We start from the raw sequence: 17,931 nt of genomic DNA, 5'->3' as shown, positions 1-17,931 counted from the left end.
TTTTTTCTAACTTGGTAAAATAGTGATTTGGTAGTTTGAATAAGAAATTTTATTTGGGTAGAATTTTCATTTTTATTATATTAGCTCAACCTAACCATGAGCAATTGTCATTTTCCAATTATTTACATTTGATCTTATTTGAGTGAGAAGGGTTTTATAATTGTGTTCATACAGTTTGCCTTGGGAAGTAGATTCCCAAATGTTTAATGTTGTCTATAGTAACTTTAAATGGAATTTTTCTTTCTATCTTTTGCTCTCAAGCTTTGTTTTTTATATTTAGAAATGCTGTTGATTTGTGTGAGTTTATTTTATATGCTGCTACTTTGCTGAATTTGTTGATTGCTTGGAGGAGTTTTTAGATGATTTTCTTAGCTTCTCTAAATATACCATCATATCATCTGCAAAGAGTGAAAGCTTTGCTTCCTCATTGCCAGTTCTGATTTCTTCAATTTCTTTTCCTTCTCTACTACTGCTAGCATTTCAAATACTATATTGAAGAGTAATGGTGATAATAGGCATCCATGTTTCACCCCTGATTTTACTGGAAATACTTCAAGTTTATCCTCCTTACATATAGTTGTTGATAGTTTTAGACTATTTATTATTTTAAGGAAAACTCCATTTATTCATACACTTTCTAGTGTTTTTAATAGGAATTGATGATGTATTTTATCAAAGGCTTTTTCAGCATCTTTTGAGATAATCATATGAATTCTGCTGGTTTTGCTGTTGATATGTTCAATTATGTTTTTCTAATATTGAACCATCCCTGCTTACCTGGTATAAATCCTACTTTATCATGGGTATTATCCTATGTAGTCTTATCTATGTAGTATTATTGTTGTAGTCTCATTGCTAAAATTTTAAGATTTTTGCATCAATATTCATTAGGATGATTGGTCTATAATTTTCTTTGTCTGTTTTGGTTCTTCCAGGTTTAGGGATCAGTACCATTTTGGTGTCCTAAAAGGAGTTGGGCAGAACTCCTTCTTCTCCTATTTTTAAAAATTGTTTATGTAGAATTAGGAATTAATTGTTTCTTAAATGTTTGGTAGAATTCATTTGTAAATCCATCTGGACCTGGATTTACTTAGGGAGTATATTGATGGTTTCTTCAAATTCTTTTTCTGAAATGAGGTTATTTAGGTATTTTATTTCCTCTTCTGTTAATAGGGGCAGTTTGTAGTTTTGTAAATATTTATCCATTTTACTCAGATTATCAAATTCATTGGCATACAGTTTGGCAAAGTAGCTCAAAAATATCTCTTTAATTTCTTCCTCATTGGTAGTTTGTTCACTCTTCTTTGTTTTTGATGCTGGTAGTTTGTTTATCTTCTTTCTTTCTTTAAATTATATTCATCAAAAGTTTGTCTATTTTATTGGCTTTTTCATAAAACCAACACTCAGTTTTATTTATGAGGTCAATGTTTAATCTTGCTTTCAATTTTATTAATCTCTCCCTTGATTTTCAGAATTTTTAATTTGGTATTTAATTGGGGATCTTTAATTTGTTCTTTTTTTCCAGCTTTTTTAGTTGCTTATCTAATTCATTGTTCTCCTCTTTCTCTATTTTATTCATTAGGCATTTAGAGGTATAAAGTTTCCCCTCAAAACTGCCTGGGCTGCATCCCATAAATTTTGGTGTGATGTCTTATTAGTATAATTTTCTTGAATATAATTATTGATTATTTCTATTATTTTCTGTTTAGTCCACCCATTATTTAAGATTGAATTATTTTGTTTCCAATTAGTTTTTGGATTACCCTTCCATGACCCTTTATTACATGTATTTTTTATTGCATTGTGATCTGAGAAGTGTGTATTTGTTTTTGGTGTTTTTGGCCTTTCTGCATTTCATCATAAGGTTTTTGAGTCTTGGTACATGGTCATTTTTTTGTATAGGTGCCATGTACTGCTGAGAAAACGGTATATTATTTTCTAACCCCCATTAAGTTTTCTCCAGAGATCTATCATATCTAAGTTTCCTAAGATTTCATTCACCTTCTTAAAGTCCTTCTTGTTTATTTTGTGGCTAGATTTATCTAGTTCTGAAAGAGGGAGATTGAGGTTCCACATTATTAAAGTTTTGATATATCTCCTTGTAATTCATTCAGCTTTTCCTGTAGGAATTTGGATAATATACCACTAGGTGCATGTATGATTAACAATGATATGTCTTCATTAGCAATGGTGCCTTTTAAGATGTAGTTTCCTTCCTTATACCTTCTAATGAGATTGATTTTTGCTTTTACTTTATCTAGCTCAGCATTCTTATCCTTGATTTTTTTTTACTTCAGTGGGAGGCATAATATATTTTGCTCCATCCTTTGACCTTTACCCTGTGTGTGTCTCTCTGTTTCATATGTCTTTCTTGTAATCACAATATTGTAGGATTCTGATTTTTAATCCATTCTGCTATCAGTTTCCATTTTATGGAACAGTCATCCTATTCATATTTACAGTAAAGATTACTAATTCTGTATTTCCCTCCCTGATATCTTTCTCCATTTATATTTTTCTCTTTCCTATCCTCTTAATCCTCCTCATCAAAATTTTACTTCCTTTCCCTTTAACTTTCCTTTTAAAATTTAACTTTCAGTTTATTTTCACTTATACCTCCATCTTACCTTTTATCAATTCCTTCTTCCCTCGTCTTTCCCTTTCCCCATCACCCCCCCCCCCCATTCCCTGTACACTAAGAAAGATTTTTAAACCCAAGTAGGAATGTATCTTAATCCCTCTCTGGGCCAAATCTATTGAATAGAATTTACTCAGTGTTCACACTCTGCCTTCTTTTCCTCTAAAATTATAAATCTTTGTTCCTCTTCACCTGGTATTATTTATGTCTCAAGTACTATTAATCATGTATCGTCAATCACAATCTGATTATTTGCTTGATAAACTCATATTGTTATTAAAATATTATCACAGATTTATTGCTTGATAAGCATCATCTCTAATTACATCAAATTATAATTAGAATAATTTTTTCCTTACCCCGGGTTCAAGTACCCTCCTAGGACACACAACCCTCCTCTTGAGCCAAAGTATCATACAATGCAAAATCATTTCTTGAACTATTTGTGATACTCCCCCAAGCCTATTTTCCTCACCCTTTACTCTCCCCTCCCTACCCAGGGCACTTAACCACTTGTTAAATGAAGTAAATATTGACTCAAACCCTGATTTAATTAACTATAAGAATCTCAAAGGGCTCTAAATACCCTGGGGGCTTTGGAGATCTCACTTGAGAACTTTACAAATGATTGCAAGTTAAGGGAGACACTGATTCAGGACACCCAATTTATGATGCCCTCATCAGAGTAAGTGCTAAGCTTTGTTCAAACAGCAGAGTTAAAGTGTGTCAAAGGATAATGACACACTTAAGTTTTAAGTAAATATCCCTGCTTTTCCACAGGACTTTTTGTCTCAAACATAGTGAAGTCATCTTGGACCTCTTCAATGGAGAAACAAGACTCAACTATCCCCATATCCTTTAAGTCCAATCTCTTCAATTATATTCAACTCTTTAATTATTCTAAGAGAAGTAAAGTTCTCAAGAATTAGAACTGTTATATTTTCCCTTTTAGGGTTGTATAGATGATCTTGACCAACATTTGTTTTGTTTTTTCCTTCCCCTTTTCATTTATCTTTTCATGCAACTCTTGAGTTGTGTATTTGGTGATTGAATTTTTTTGCTCATTTCTGGTCTTTGTGTCAGGAAATTCTGGAAGCCCTCTTTCTTGTTTAACATTCATCTTTTCCCCTGACAGTGTATGTTGAATTTTGCAGGGTAGTCCTTAACAGATTTTCAAAGGGAGAGAAATTTGTTGTCAATTTCTATCTCTCAAATAGACTTCCCTATGGTGTACCAGGGAACAATGAAGGGTTGAAGGTATAAGATAAGTCAGGGTATCAACATTGGCACTGGAATATTCTCTATATAAAAAGGTGATAACCTGTTAGCTACATTATTATAGGTGACCCTACCAAGAAATATAGCACTGATCCTCTGTTTATTTTCAAATTATTTCAAACAAGAACTTTGAGAACTAAAGTGGAGACGGTTCCATGTGAACAGCGGTTGAATATGGATCAGTTGGTCTTGAGAGATAAATGAGAGCTGTTCTAAAGAGATGCATGATGACTCTTGTTACCTTCAGTCAAGAGATTTGGATTCAGATCCGTGAATCCAGATTGGCAAAGAGGGGCTCTGTGAGGTGACATGACTGATCCCAGAGAAGCTGCCCCCCACCCCAGAAAAGCCCCACTAGAAAAGCATTCTCAAGCTCTAGAGAGTCCACTAACAGTAGAGCAGTATAACTCTATGGCTGGCAAGCTGACATTGTCCTAGTGTTAAATCTTTTGTCAAAGGTACCATTCTGATGATTAAGTCACAACTCAAAGATCAGCCTTGCTGATTGATACAAGAGGAGGGAAAGCCAAGGGAAGTCTGAGAGGAAAGGAAGAACTGATGATCAGTATATCAAGAGACAGGTTTGGATATATTGAATTGTTGCCTTTATTATGAAATATATCATGCTGGTGCTTGCATGGTGCTGTCAGTGTGTTGTGCTGCCAGAGAAAATGAAAGAACTTAAGACCAAGACATTCCTGCGTAGCCAGACCATTGCCAATAGTCCTGTTTCCTATTAATCAGTTCTTGGGGGAATGATTCTAGTAAAAGCAAGTAGAAGGCACTATAATAAACAGAATGGTGGAACTCATGCCTCCAATCATTTGCTTGGTTGATGTGTTCCTCTTTAATATTGAAGGACTACTAGTAGTAGACATACTAGACTTGGATAAGCTGAGGTCCTGTCATTGACCACTGACCCTTCTGAAATGACCTAGTCAACCAACCTGCATTGCATGATTCTTCCCATGCCAAACTCAGACTTATTGTCTACTCTGTTCTGCTTTCTCTATTTGCCCTTCAGGATAATTCCTATTCCTGTTTTGTTAGCATGGTTTAATGACCCTCAAACTTCTAAGGAAAACTGCTTTATCTCTTTCTTTTTCTTCTTTATCATGTCTTCCTCATTTTCCTGTCTCTTTCTTTGAAGTCCCTTGAAAAGTACCTTCATTTCAACAAAAATGAAATTCAGTTCATCTCTTTCTTTGTATTCTAATTTCTCTCAAAGCATTAAAATATTTATCAGCTTAGCCTTTTCATAATGTATGGACTTTTTAAAGATCCTCTCAAATTTCTATTTCTAGGTAAACTAGTATGTTTGATACCTAGTTCATGTCTTGATTATTCAATGGGAACTTTTAATTCCATCGTTTTGCTAAAATCCTTCTATTTTTCACTGATGATTAAGCTTAGGCTATGTTGTTAAGGAGTGAAAATTGATTTTTCAATAATATATTCTCAGCTAGTTTCCTTTTTCTTAATGGATGAGAAATAGTCTTGTATAATTCATACTTTTAACTTTTTTAATTTTGGGAAACATCATTTCAATATTTTCTGGTATTATGTTAGAGTTACTTTGTCTTATAGAGAAGGTTCCAACTGACCTTTAACCTTACTGTATTTTAATTTTATTCAGAAATTCTTTCTTCTATCTCTGCATAACTAAGTTTGAAACTTGCCAACTTTTTTCATAGAATCTTTTAGAGATTTTCCATTGTTTGTTCTAAATAATCTATTCTTTTTTTGCCTTTATAAAAATTTCCATGAAAGCTCTAATTCTCATCATAATTTCCATGCTGATTTCTTCCTTCAAATGTTTAATTGATCTTATCAACCACTCTGGAAATCATTATGGGGGTCTTGTTATTGCAGCATTTTCCTTTGCATCTGTTACCATTAAGTTTTTTCCCCATAATTTTTATTCATTGTATTGAAGGTTCTTTGTGATTGCTTACTCACACTAAAGTTTTCCTTGTAATAAATTCTTTATTTTCTTTGTCATTTGATGTAGTTCTTTAACTCTATGACATATATTTCTTGATTTTTAAAGAGATGGTAGAACCCTGGGTTTAGACCTGATATTTAACAATCTAACACACTGTTAATGAAGTTAAGTGGTTTTGGAGTTCATTAAATGATGAGACCCAACACTAGATTGAGAAATGTATATGGGATAAAAACCAAAGACATTATGATAATTTTATTTTTTTAAATAGATGTATAGTGTCTAGGAATAGGGAGATGATATTATTGGAATTCTTTTCTCTTAACTAAATACATCTGCCATACTATATTTGGTTATGGTAAACCATATACCATAACAACAACTAGGTGGCATAGTGGATAGAATGTTGGGCCTGGAGTCCGAAATATTCCTCTTCTCAAGTTCAAATCTAGCATCACTTACTAGTTTTGTGACCTTGGACAAGTCACTTGTCATCTCAGTTCTTTCATCTCTAAAATGAACTGAAGAAGGAAATAGAAAACCAATCCGGTGTTTTTGCCAAGAAAATGGGGTCTTCAAGAGTTGGATATGACTGGACAACAAATACAAAAACCACATTTTAAAAAAATCTTTGATACTAGACATATTCAGATGAGTACTATTATGATGTTGAAGGGCATTTGAAATCATTCCATATGAGGATGGATTGAAAGAACTGGGGGTGTTTAGCCTGGCTAAGAAGTGTTAGCTGATGACATAATAGCTTTCTTCAGGTATTTCAAGGGCAATCAGACAGAAGATGAAATAGACTTGTTCTATTTTTTTTTCAGAGAGCAGAACTAAGGGTCATGAATACAAGTTGCAAAAAAGAAAATATTGGAAATAAGTTCTGAGGAAAAATGATCATAACTTAAAGTAATTACCAAGAAGATAGGCATCCTCAAAAGTGGTTGCTTCCCTGCTCAGTGAAAGTTTTAAAATCAAGATTAGATTACCAATAATCAGATTTTTTTCCCAAAGAGAATTCTTGTATTACTAGGGATGAGCTTTATGATTTCCATGGTCCTTTCCATTTCTGAGTGTCTGTGATTATTATTTTATGAAATGCAACTTACAAAATGAGAAAATTACCACAAGTTAAGAAATATTCATAGCAGCTCTTCTTATAGTGGCAAAGAATTAGAAATTAAGGGGATGCCCACCAATTGGGAAATGACTAAACAAGTTATGGTATATTAATGTTATATAGAATATTATTGTTCTATAAGAAACCATGAATGATCAGACTCTAGAGAAGCATGAAACAAATTACAGGAACTGAGACTGAGGAAAGGGAGCAGAATAGAGAGAACATTGCACATAAACAGCAACACTGTGAGTGACCAACCTTGATGGATGAAGCTCTTCTAAGCAGTTCAGAGAGTTAGGTCAACCTTGTTAGCCTGACTATGGACAATGCTATTCTCATCTAGAGGAAGTGAAACAAAACCAAAAAACCCCACCAGAGTCTGAATGAAAAATTTCTCTTATATATTTCTTTCCTATCTCATGATTTCCTTTCTTTTCCTTTAATCCTAATTTCTCATATTGAAAATGACTAATCTGTAAACATATTGAACACAAACATGTATGTACAATATTCATCTGACTGCTGCTGAAGGGAGGGGTATAGGAAGGGAAGGTGGAAGGAAATTAAGCAACTTAAAAATATGTATATGCATGTGGATTAATGTTGAAAAACTTTCATAACATGTAATTGGAAAAATAAAATATCAATTGTAAAAAAAGAAAGCTATTAAAAAAGAAGAAATAGTAAATCATTACTATTAGGTACACAGTTGTTTAACCCTCTTCTAGAGGCATAAGAACTTGAACAGTTTAATTGCAGCCACATTTTTCTAAAGTAAAGTTAGAAATTTAGAAGACTCTTGTTGATTCCCAGGACTTTTATAATTGTTTGACGTTCACCACGTCATTTGTTCTGAGTGTCTAATTCCTCATATATAGAAAGAGAATAATTTTAATTGCCTTGCCTATATCACTGGGTTGTTGTGAATATCAAATATATATGAAGATACTCTGTGAACTGCAAAGCACCATAGAAATGTAAAACAGTATCATCATTATGATGTTGGGAGAAAAATACCAGTGTACTTACAACAAACTGATTTTTCTGTTCCCTCAAAACTTGTTGTAAGTGGATTTCCCTTTTTTGTGTGTCTGGCAGTGAGACAGATGGCAACATTTTAGCATGATGTTAGAAGAAAAGTGTTTGGAGAGGAGGGGGCAAACAAAAAAAGCAAGGCTTGAATAAGCAATTTTTTCTTAAAAGAAATAAATTCTGGGACAGTTTATTTTTGTGCTCTGGCTAGAGTTTGGGACAATGTGCTAGGATTCTCTCTTTTGGCTTTAGCTGGCAGACTGCCTAAAAGAGGTGGGAACATGGGAAGGAGGAAGGCAGACGTGTTTCTATTAAAACTCTGTCCTTCTTGAAGGCAAAGTGAGTTGCTGAAGCTGGTTTAGGGTTTGCGTGTCCTTGTTTGCTCTCCCATAATTCATGTTAGTATCTTTCAGCTGAGAATATCTCCAATTTATTTGTGTGTATCTGGTTTATACATAGTTATTTGCTTGTCTTCACCATTAAACTATGAACTTCTTGAATGTAAGGATGATCTTTTGCCTCTCTTTGCATCACTAGAACATAGTAGGCTCCTGGCAAATAGTAGGTAATAATAAATGCTTGCTGACTAAGTACAATGGCTGTGTCTTCACATAGGATTGTATAGTTAGAGTGGAATTTTAGAATTCATCTCCATTCTTTCATTTAAAGATTAGGAAACTGATGACCAAAGAAGTTAAATGACTTTCTAAGGTCATAAAATAGTGTCAGAGCCAGGGTCCAAACTGAGATCTCTTTTCCAAGTTTCATGTTTTTTCCCCAATAATTATGTGAATATTTGGGGCATTTTGGTGTCAAATATTCCAATAAAGTTATACATTAGAGACTATTATGATGATATGGTTTTAGAGGTGGTATAGGATTATTTAACAATTCCCTATATTGATCTAGTGCTTCATAGAACTTTGAGTCAGTCTAAGAATTTCGATGCTATAATAGCTGTCTCCAATGCTTTGTTGTCTATACTCCAAACTTTTGGAGTTGGAGGACAATTGTAACACAAGGTGTCTGCATTCAAGCTATGCAGAGAACACTAAGAAAGTAATCAAAATCAATGGAATAATTTAAAAAGTTGTGTTATTTCTTATTGTTCTAGAATCAATTATTGCCATGTATCATTATCAATCTGTTTTGGGAAAATGTATGTTAATAATCTGTGACCATTTCTCATCATAAAGGCTTTTTTTTTTAACTCTATCAAGTTTGTGTATATCTATTCTCATTATGCATAATATGAGGGAAAAGAAGTTTGAAGAGATAATGTAAAAACAAAACTGTTACTAGCCCAAATTGATGCTGAATTGAGTGTCCATGGACCTAACTCAAGTACCAAATCACAAAAACATAAGAAACACATCGTTGTTGTGTTGCCAAATTTAAAAACAACAACAATAACTGTTCTGTGGTTCCAGCATAATTATCAAGATATTGACAACATAAAATAGTCATTAAAAATAAAAATTCAAAATGCTCAATAAATGAATGAAAACAACATTCATTAAGCACATATTTTAAGTATATCACTGTGCTAACTACTTGGGGCATGAGATTAAAAAAACTCAAGACTTTCTTTCTGGGTCTTGGGTAGTTGTGATTAGAAGTTGTTGCCAGGACATATCTCTTTGGTGACTGCCTCCTGAGATTGCTAGGGTTTAGGCTGAAAGGAGGACCAGGGGAAAGGGGTGAGGGAGGGGAGAGAGTCTGCTACTCCCATAGTTCCTGGGATTACTTACTAGTCGGTGGCAGTTGGTACATTAATGAATTGTTAATGGAGTAGTGAACCAGTCCCATTTGGAAAACAATTTCAAACTAAGTCCAAAGGGCTATAAAACTGTGCATACCCTTTGATCCAACAATTCTACTACTAGGTCTATATCCCAAAATGATCAAAGAAAAAGGAAATTGAAGTATAGTTTTCTTATTTTATTTTTCTTGCATTTTTTAAAATATGGCTAATATGGAAATGTTTTGCATGATTGATATTATTTTGCCTAGTTGATATAATTTTGTTTGCCTTCTTAATGAGTGAGTGAGGGAGGGAGGATATAGGAAAGAGAGGAAGAATTTGGAATCAAAATTTAAAAAGAAAAGGATGTTAAAAATAAATATTAAAATTTAAAATATCAAAGTGCTAAGCCTAAAAGGTTGCATATATTACATTAGTAATTGTGGGTATTTAAAAATGTAATAAAAGTATTTTTTCTTTTAATTTATGTCTTGCTTTTTTCAAATGGCTTCTAAATTGTTATATCATAAATGTGGATCTAACAGTTAGGTGTTTCTTTTGGCCTGAGGGCATCATAAAAAATTACTAAGATACTAAAAAGCTAAGAAAGTTTGGAAAAAATGCATCCATGATATTTTAAACCATTTATTGTAGAGATAGATAGGTATATAGATATAGCTTTGTTACTCAATTATCATGTTTATATGTGTTTGCTCTAAAGTTCCTTGAGGACTACCACCTTTACCATTATCTCTCTGGCACAATGAGGATACTTTGTAGATCACAGGCTCACATGAAATGATATACTCATATGCAGAAAAACCAGGTGGTTTATTGGGGAAAGTTTGTAGAAAACATTTGGGTAACTATCAGCTGAGACAGAAACAAGTATTATTATAATCAGATTATATCAATGATCACTCAGACTAAAAGAAGATGAAATCAAGAATCAGGTCTTAAGTACAGTACTGAAGCATAAAAAGTTATTATGTGAGACTTAAATCATGTACACATCTGTTTGATTTCTCCTTGTGACCAAATCAGAATACTCAACCATTTCTTGACTTTCTTTAATGGTAAGTCACCAATTCAAAAAATAAAGTAAACAGTAGAGAATGGTTCTATTTCAAAGCTGATTCTTTTCCACCAGGATGATCTGTTTGCTAGGTTATCAATGACTAGTTTTGGGAAAAGAGCTTTCGTTCTTCAATTTTGAGACAAAATAGATGGTAACCACTGACATATATCTTAATTTTTGAGAGAAAAGCTTTGAAAGATTTCTGAAAATCTATAGGTACAATGTCATGAACTAAAATTCTACAGTGTAAAACTAGCTTAAGAAGAATGGGAAGTACTTATAAATGACCTATAAAAATACAAAGAAAATGAATAATATGAATCTATGTCAGATTAATAAAGTTTCCTTTTAAGTAGAGTCCACTGGGTTTGAGGAATAACAGAAATTCTGTAAATATAATTTGTCTATTTTTAAAGATTATTTGAAAATGTTTTATTGATGTTCTTTGTTTTCACACCCTTCATTTAATTGCCCATTGAACCCCTACCCTCAAGAACTTTGCAAAACCAATTATGGAAAGCCAATTGATGCATCTGTGAGCATATGAAACATTTGGCATCTGTAATCTATCTTCCTACTCTATCTCTCTAGAGAAGTAAAAAGTTTATTTGAACAACTATCATAAAATCAATATTAATCAATGTAGTTAATCTGAGTTCATTTGACTTTTGACATTTTTCATTTATGTAAATGTGATTGCAATTTGTATTGATATGAATCTGTTTGCTTTGCATCAGTTCATATAAATCTTTTTCATTTCTTTAATTTCATCATCTTTGTTTTTTCTCACAGTTCAATGAGATTACTTTAGCAATTTTTTCTTATTATTGGACACATACTTTGCTTTTATTTTACTATGATAAAAACAGTCTTCTAATATTTGTTGTATATATATCTATCTCTATCTCTTTATCTCTATCTCTTTCTATCTATCTATCTAGCTATCTATCTATCTATCTATCTCTCTATAGAGAGAGCCTTCATGTTAGACTTTGATCTCCTTAGTGGAAGGAGTCAGAGTAGCAAGAGTCAGAGACTCAAATGATTAAACAGTTTAGTGACTTCTCATATAATTCCTAATTGTTTACCAGAATGCATGTAGGCTTGTCTTCTTGCAGACTCTTCATTTCTGTCTAAAAATAGCAAAGAGAAATGAGAAGAGTACTGAGAATGGTGGGATAAAAAAATAAATTTTATGTCAATTCCAATATTTTGCACTTAATTTGTGTATTTCCCTGGACAAATTGATTAAAGCCTATGGGTCTCAGTTTCTGTATCTAAAACAACATGGATATGAGAATAGTTCATTTCTAAAATCCCCTCTGGCTCTAGATTGTGATCTATATATGCCATTACTTTTTTCCATATTTGTTAAGTTTATGAATCTAAGAGATATTACTAGTTATCAAAAGAAGCTTTTCACATGTTTGTGGAGGATTTGCAACTATTCTTCTGGAAACTCTTTATTTGGTCTCTTATTTAGTTAGGAATAGCTCCTAATTTTATGTGTTTTTTCCTTATAGATTTTGTATATGATATGAAATAATATTTGGTTAGTAATAGGCTAGGGGAATAGATCTGAGATTTCATTGATAGAGGGAATTTAAGAAAACTTATAGATTTAGAGATTTGTCTAGAACATTTAGAAGTTAAGTGAATTACCTAGGCTAATAGAACCAGTATGCATTAGAAGAAGGACTAAAATCCAATTCTTCCCAGTTTTGAGCCCACCTCTATATTTATGGTGCCATACTACATCGCATTTTCTATGGTTAATTATACTAATTGATTTCCTACAGTTGAATCATTATTTTATCTCTGGTTTGACTATAATTTAATCATAATGAATAAGTTTTTATACTTAGCTTAGTCTCTAATTAAAATATTGTACCAATATTCATAATTCTTATGGGCCTATAGCTCCCTTTTTTAGTTTTATGCCACCCCCCCACTCCACTCCCATTTTGAGTATCAAGATCATATTGGTATCATAAGGGGAGTTTGATAGAGGACCTTAATTATTATAAAAATAGGTATTTAACACATGATTTTTTTCCCCTGTTTAATTTTTTAAAAAGAAAATTCACTTCAGATTACATCTTGGACAATGTGTTACCCCTAATCTAACATATCTTTAATAATTTGTCACTTCTTAATCAGTCACTCTAGTTAAGCTTCCATTATTTATCACTTTTATATTCTAATTTGTTAATTTCAAAATTTTATTTTTATAGAAAATCAATTTAATTTAAGATCTCAGTTTTCTGGCATATAATTGCATACAATAGTTACTGATCTTTCTTTTTTCTATCTTCATTGTGAATTCCCTTTATTAATTTATGACAATTTTACTTTCCTCTTTCTTTTTTTTTAAACTAGTCTGTTACAAATTTTATTTTATTTTTATTTTTTCTTGATGTTTTCCTTTTAGAAATATACATTATGAAAGTTTTTTTTAACATTCATCCATATGCTTATGCATATTTCTAAGTTACAAAATTTCCTTTCACCCTAGCTTCCCAGCCCCCTTCCCTCAGTGGTGAGTAATCAGGTTAATACTGTTAACATTTATGTGAAGCATGTTTACAGGCTAGCCATTTTTATTATGAGGAATTAAGATGAAGGGAAAGAAATACATAAGAGATTTTTTTAAAAAGATGATTATAGTGTTCCTCAGTTTCTGAAGGAATTTTGTTTTGTTCTGTTTTGTTTTTCTTCCTCTGAATTGATTGGGATAGCATTGTCCATAACTGGTGTAATAGGGTTATCCTAGCTCTCTGATCTGCTAAGAGCAACTGCATCCACCACAGTTAATCATCTTACAATGTTCTTAACATATGCATTGCTCTCTTAGTTCTGCTTCCTTCACACAGCATCAGATCCTATAATTCCTTCTATGCTTCTCTAGAGTCCAACCATTTACAGTTTCTTATAGAACAATAATATTCCATAGTATTCATGTACCATAAATTGTTTAACCATGACAATTTTTAGTGGAGTTTAAATAATTCAGAAATAACAAATAGTCCTTTGATATTGTTTTCAAATTGATGGGCATCCTTTCAGTTTTCAATTCTTTGCCACTACAAAAAAGAGCTGCTATGAATATTTTGGAATATGGGGGACTTTTCCCATTTTTATGATTTCTTCTGGATATAGGCCTAGAATTGAAATTTCTGGGTCAAAGGGAATGAATAGTTTTATTGTTCTTTGGTCATAGTTCCATATTGCTTTCCAGAATGGTTGGATCAGTTCACAATTCCACCAGCAATGCATCAATGCCCCAATTATCCTACAACCTTTCCAACATTGATCATTTTTCCTTTTTTGTCATCTTAGCCAATCTGGTAGGTGTAAGATGATAATCAGAGTTGTTTAAATTTGCCTTTCTCAAATCAGTAATGATTTGGAACATTTTAATATGATTATTTACAGCTTTAATTTTTTCATTTGAAAAACTGTTCATTCATATCCTTTGACTATTTATCAATTAGGAAAGGACATGTGACCTTATCAATTTGATGCGATTTTCTCTATATTTTTTAAATGAGACCTTTATCAGAACTCCTGGTTATAAAGATTTTTTCCCCAGCTTTTTGCTTTCCTTCTAACTTTGGCAGCAATGAGTTGAATAATATAGTCAAAATCATTCATTTCGCAATTTATAAGTACTCTATTTCTTGTTTAGTCATAAATTTGTCCCTCTTCCATTGATCAGCTGGATAGAGTATTTCTTGGTCCATTATTTTATCTATGGTGTTGCCCTTTATGTCTAAATCCTGAAACCATTTTGACCTTAATTTTTGACCTTACTATTTTCCAGTTTTCCTCACAATTTTTGTCAAATGATGAGATCTTATTCCAGAAGCTAATGTCTTGGGGTTTGTCAAGCATTAGATTACTGTAGTCATTTACAACTGTTTCTTTTGAAACTATCCTAATCCATCGATTCATTACTCCATTCCTTAACCAGTACCAGACGGTTTTGATGACTGCCACTTTATAGTATAGTTCAGATCTGGTAGAGCTAGGCCAACCTTCCTTTACATTTTTTTCATCAGTTCCCTTGCTATTCTTGACGTTTTGTTGCTCCAGATGAATTTTCTAGCTTGTCAAAAAAAATTATTAGGTAATTTGATTGGTATGGCACTGAATAAATAATTTAATTTGGGTAGAATTTTCATTTTTTTATTATATTAGCTTGTCCTCACCATGAGCAATTGACATTTTTCCAAATTTAGATCTGGCTTTATTTGTGTGGAGTTACTAATTTTAAATATTCAAATATATTAACTTTTGATTTATTGCCCTCATAATTTTAGAAAATTTTATCCAATTTCATATCCTTCCCCAATATTCAAAATTTCTTATTTTCCTTGTTTTGTATTCTTTGATTTTTCAATTTCTAATTTTTTAAATTTTATCCTGTTTATTATTCTTTTTCATAATTTCAAATTAATCTATACATTTTGCTCTGATAACTCATATTTATATCTTATAGAGACTATTTTCCTCATTTAAAATGTAATGCATTATTTATAAGATATAATAGAATGCTGTTACTAATATGTATATATGTGCTCAATAAATTTTTTTCATCCTTTTATTTACTATTTCATTTTTATATATTTTTAAAGATGTATTTCTTTTTCCTACTTTTTATATTAATCATCTTTTAATTCCTTAGGAGCACAATTTTTAGGGGAGTTTAAGTAATTCAGAAATAACAAATAGTCTTTTGATATTGTTTTCAAATATTCTGCTCATTTCTCTTTGTCTTGCTTATTTTTTTATTATTCAATTCTGAGAGAATAAAATTAAGGTCTCCTATGATTTAAATATATAAAAGTATTAATCCAATTTGTCTACCATTTTCTTAAAGCTGTGTGGCCTTGGGCAAGCCACTTAACCCCATTGCCTTACAAAAAACCTAAAAAAAAATTAGAAGCTATCTCATTTGATATGTACTTTTAATAATGATTTTATTTTACTGTTGATGATGTCTTTTGACACAGTTTCACCATGTATTTATCTTAGCTAACAATATTTCTTGTAGCCTCACCAGAAATCATGAGTTTAATTTATTTGAAATTTCTTGGAGTAGTGTGTTCCCATCCCCACATTTTCACTACACATGTGTCCCTATGGTTTATGTATATTTCTTTAATGTAACAAATTGCTGGGCTTTTTTTTATCCAGTTTCTGGGTTTTTTTGGGGGGGGGAGTTGATCAATTCACATTTAGGATTACTAATTGCTTTCCTTACATCAAAGTATATGTTTCTTTTTTCCTTTTAAATAAATGCTTAATTCTTATATTTTTTTTCACTTACAATAATCTAATTTTGGTCTCTCTCCTTTCCACTGTTTGCCCTGCTCAAGCTTCACCCTTCCTTAACTCTCTCCCAGTGACTGGCATTAGCCAAATCACCTTTCTCAACTAAAACTTAACTACCTTGGCAAAGTATTCAACTGCTCAATTAAAAGCACTCATCTATTGACCACTATGCCAGGGACCGTGTGAGGTGCTGAGAATACATACAAAAATGATAAATTCTTTACACTTCAGAATCTGGTATGTTCACAAGTTAAATAAAAGCATCCACAAACTAAATTCATAGTGATGGGGATAGAGGCAAGGGTGGGGTGGGAAGAACTGGAAACATACACTAATAGCATGGTGAATCAGGTATGTTCTTTTGAAAAGTGTAGCACTTGCATTTGTTGTTAAAAAAGAACTTTTGCATTAGGAGGAAGATGTAAAACATCAGAAGGTTTCAAGCAGAGGCACAGCCTGTGCAAATACCCAAAGATTATAAATGGAGGACTGTGAATGAATGAATGAACAAATGAATGAATGAATGAAACAATATTAAATACTCACATATGTGTGGCCCCTATTCTCAAGGAGCTGACATTCTTTTATGGGAACACAATGCATCAGGGAAGGATGATGGTTATGAAAGCATATCCTAATCTGACAAATTGCTGAGATGATGAGTATAGCCATAGGGGAAGGCATATATGCTTGTGGCAAAATGACAGTAAGTTGATGGTGAATGATAGTTGGGTGGGTGTGGCTGGTCAAGTATAATGCCAAGATCAGGGAAAATATATGAACCAGTTAGATGGGTGTGAGCAGGAGTTACATGCTGTTATCTTGGAGAAATAGGCTAGGAATCCCATATGAGGAGCATTACATAGCATATAGAGAAGATTACATTTTGTCTTAAAAGCAATGAAGAATCACTGGAGCAGGGGAGTGATGTGATTAGGTCTGTGTTTTAGGAATATCATCTTGGTACTGTTTGAAGAATAGGAAGAGGTCTGAGGCAGAGAAAACAATTAGGAGGCTATCGAAATGGCTTAGGAGAGAGGTAAAGGGCTAGGATATGTATAGAGGGAAGGCATAGAGGAGCTATAATGAGTTGGAGTCATCAAGAGGTGACATCTGGTTGGACATTGGGTGGGGTAGGAGGGAGGAAAAAATTGAGTCTGAATCTTAGGTTGTGGACTTGGATGTTTAAAAGAATTGTGTTGCATTAGGGAGACTCAGGGAAGTTAAGAGCAAAGAATGAAATGGTCAATGACAGAAAGGATTTAGAACAGAAGAGAATGTTATATGTGGCTCATATTGTAGCTGAGATACCCATGGGAAATCCAGGACTGCAGCTTAGGAATGATGAGGAGTGGATTTGTACGTTTGTAGAAATGATAGCTCAATCCATGAGGTCTGGTGAGATTAATGAGAGATTGGTATCGAAGAAGGCTAGGACAGAGCTTCTTGTGATCATGTAGAAGATGAGTAATGATTCAGCAAAGGAGATCAAAATGGATCAGTTTGGATCAATTTGGCAGATAGAAGGAGAACCAAGACAGAGAAATGCTATGATAACATAAGGAAGAGAGCTTTTGCAGAGAAATGGTACAATTCAGATGATCAATTTATTCATTCTAAGAGCTTGAGAAATATGAAGACTTGGGGGAAAAGTTGAATGAATACTAGGTTATTAGTGACCTTGGAAGAGAGCAATATTAGAGGGGGGTAAGGAGAGAAGCCACATGGCAAGGAATTAAAAATAAATACA

The sequence above is a fragment of the Macrotis lagotis genome, chromosome 1, assembly GCF_037893015.1.
Source record: "Macrotis lagotis isolate mMagLag1 chromosome 1, bilby.v1.9.chrom.fasta, whole genome shotgun sequence".
In the NCBI taxonomy this organism is placed as follows: Eukaryota; Metazoa; Chordata; class Mammalia; order Peramelemorphia; family Peramelidae; genus Macrotis; species Macrotis lagotis.
Note: the sequence above shows the minus strand (reverse complement) of the source record.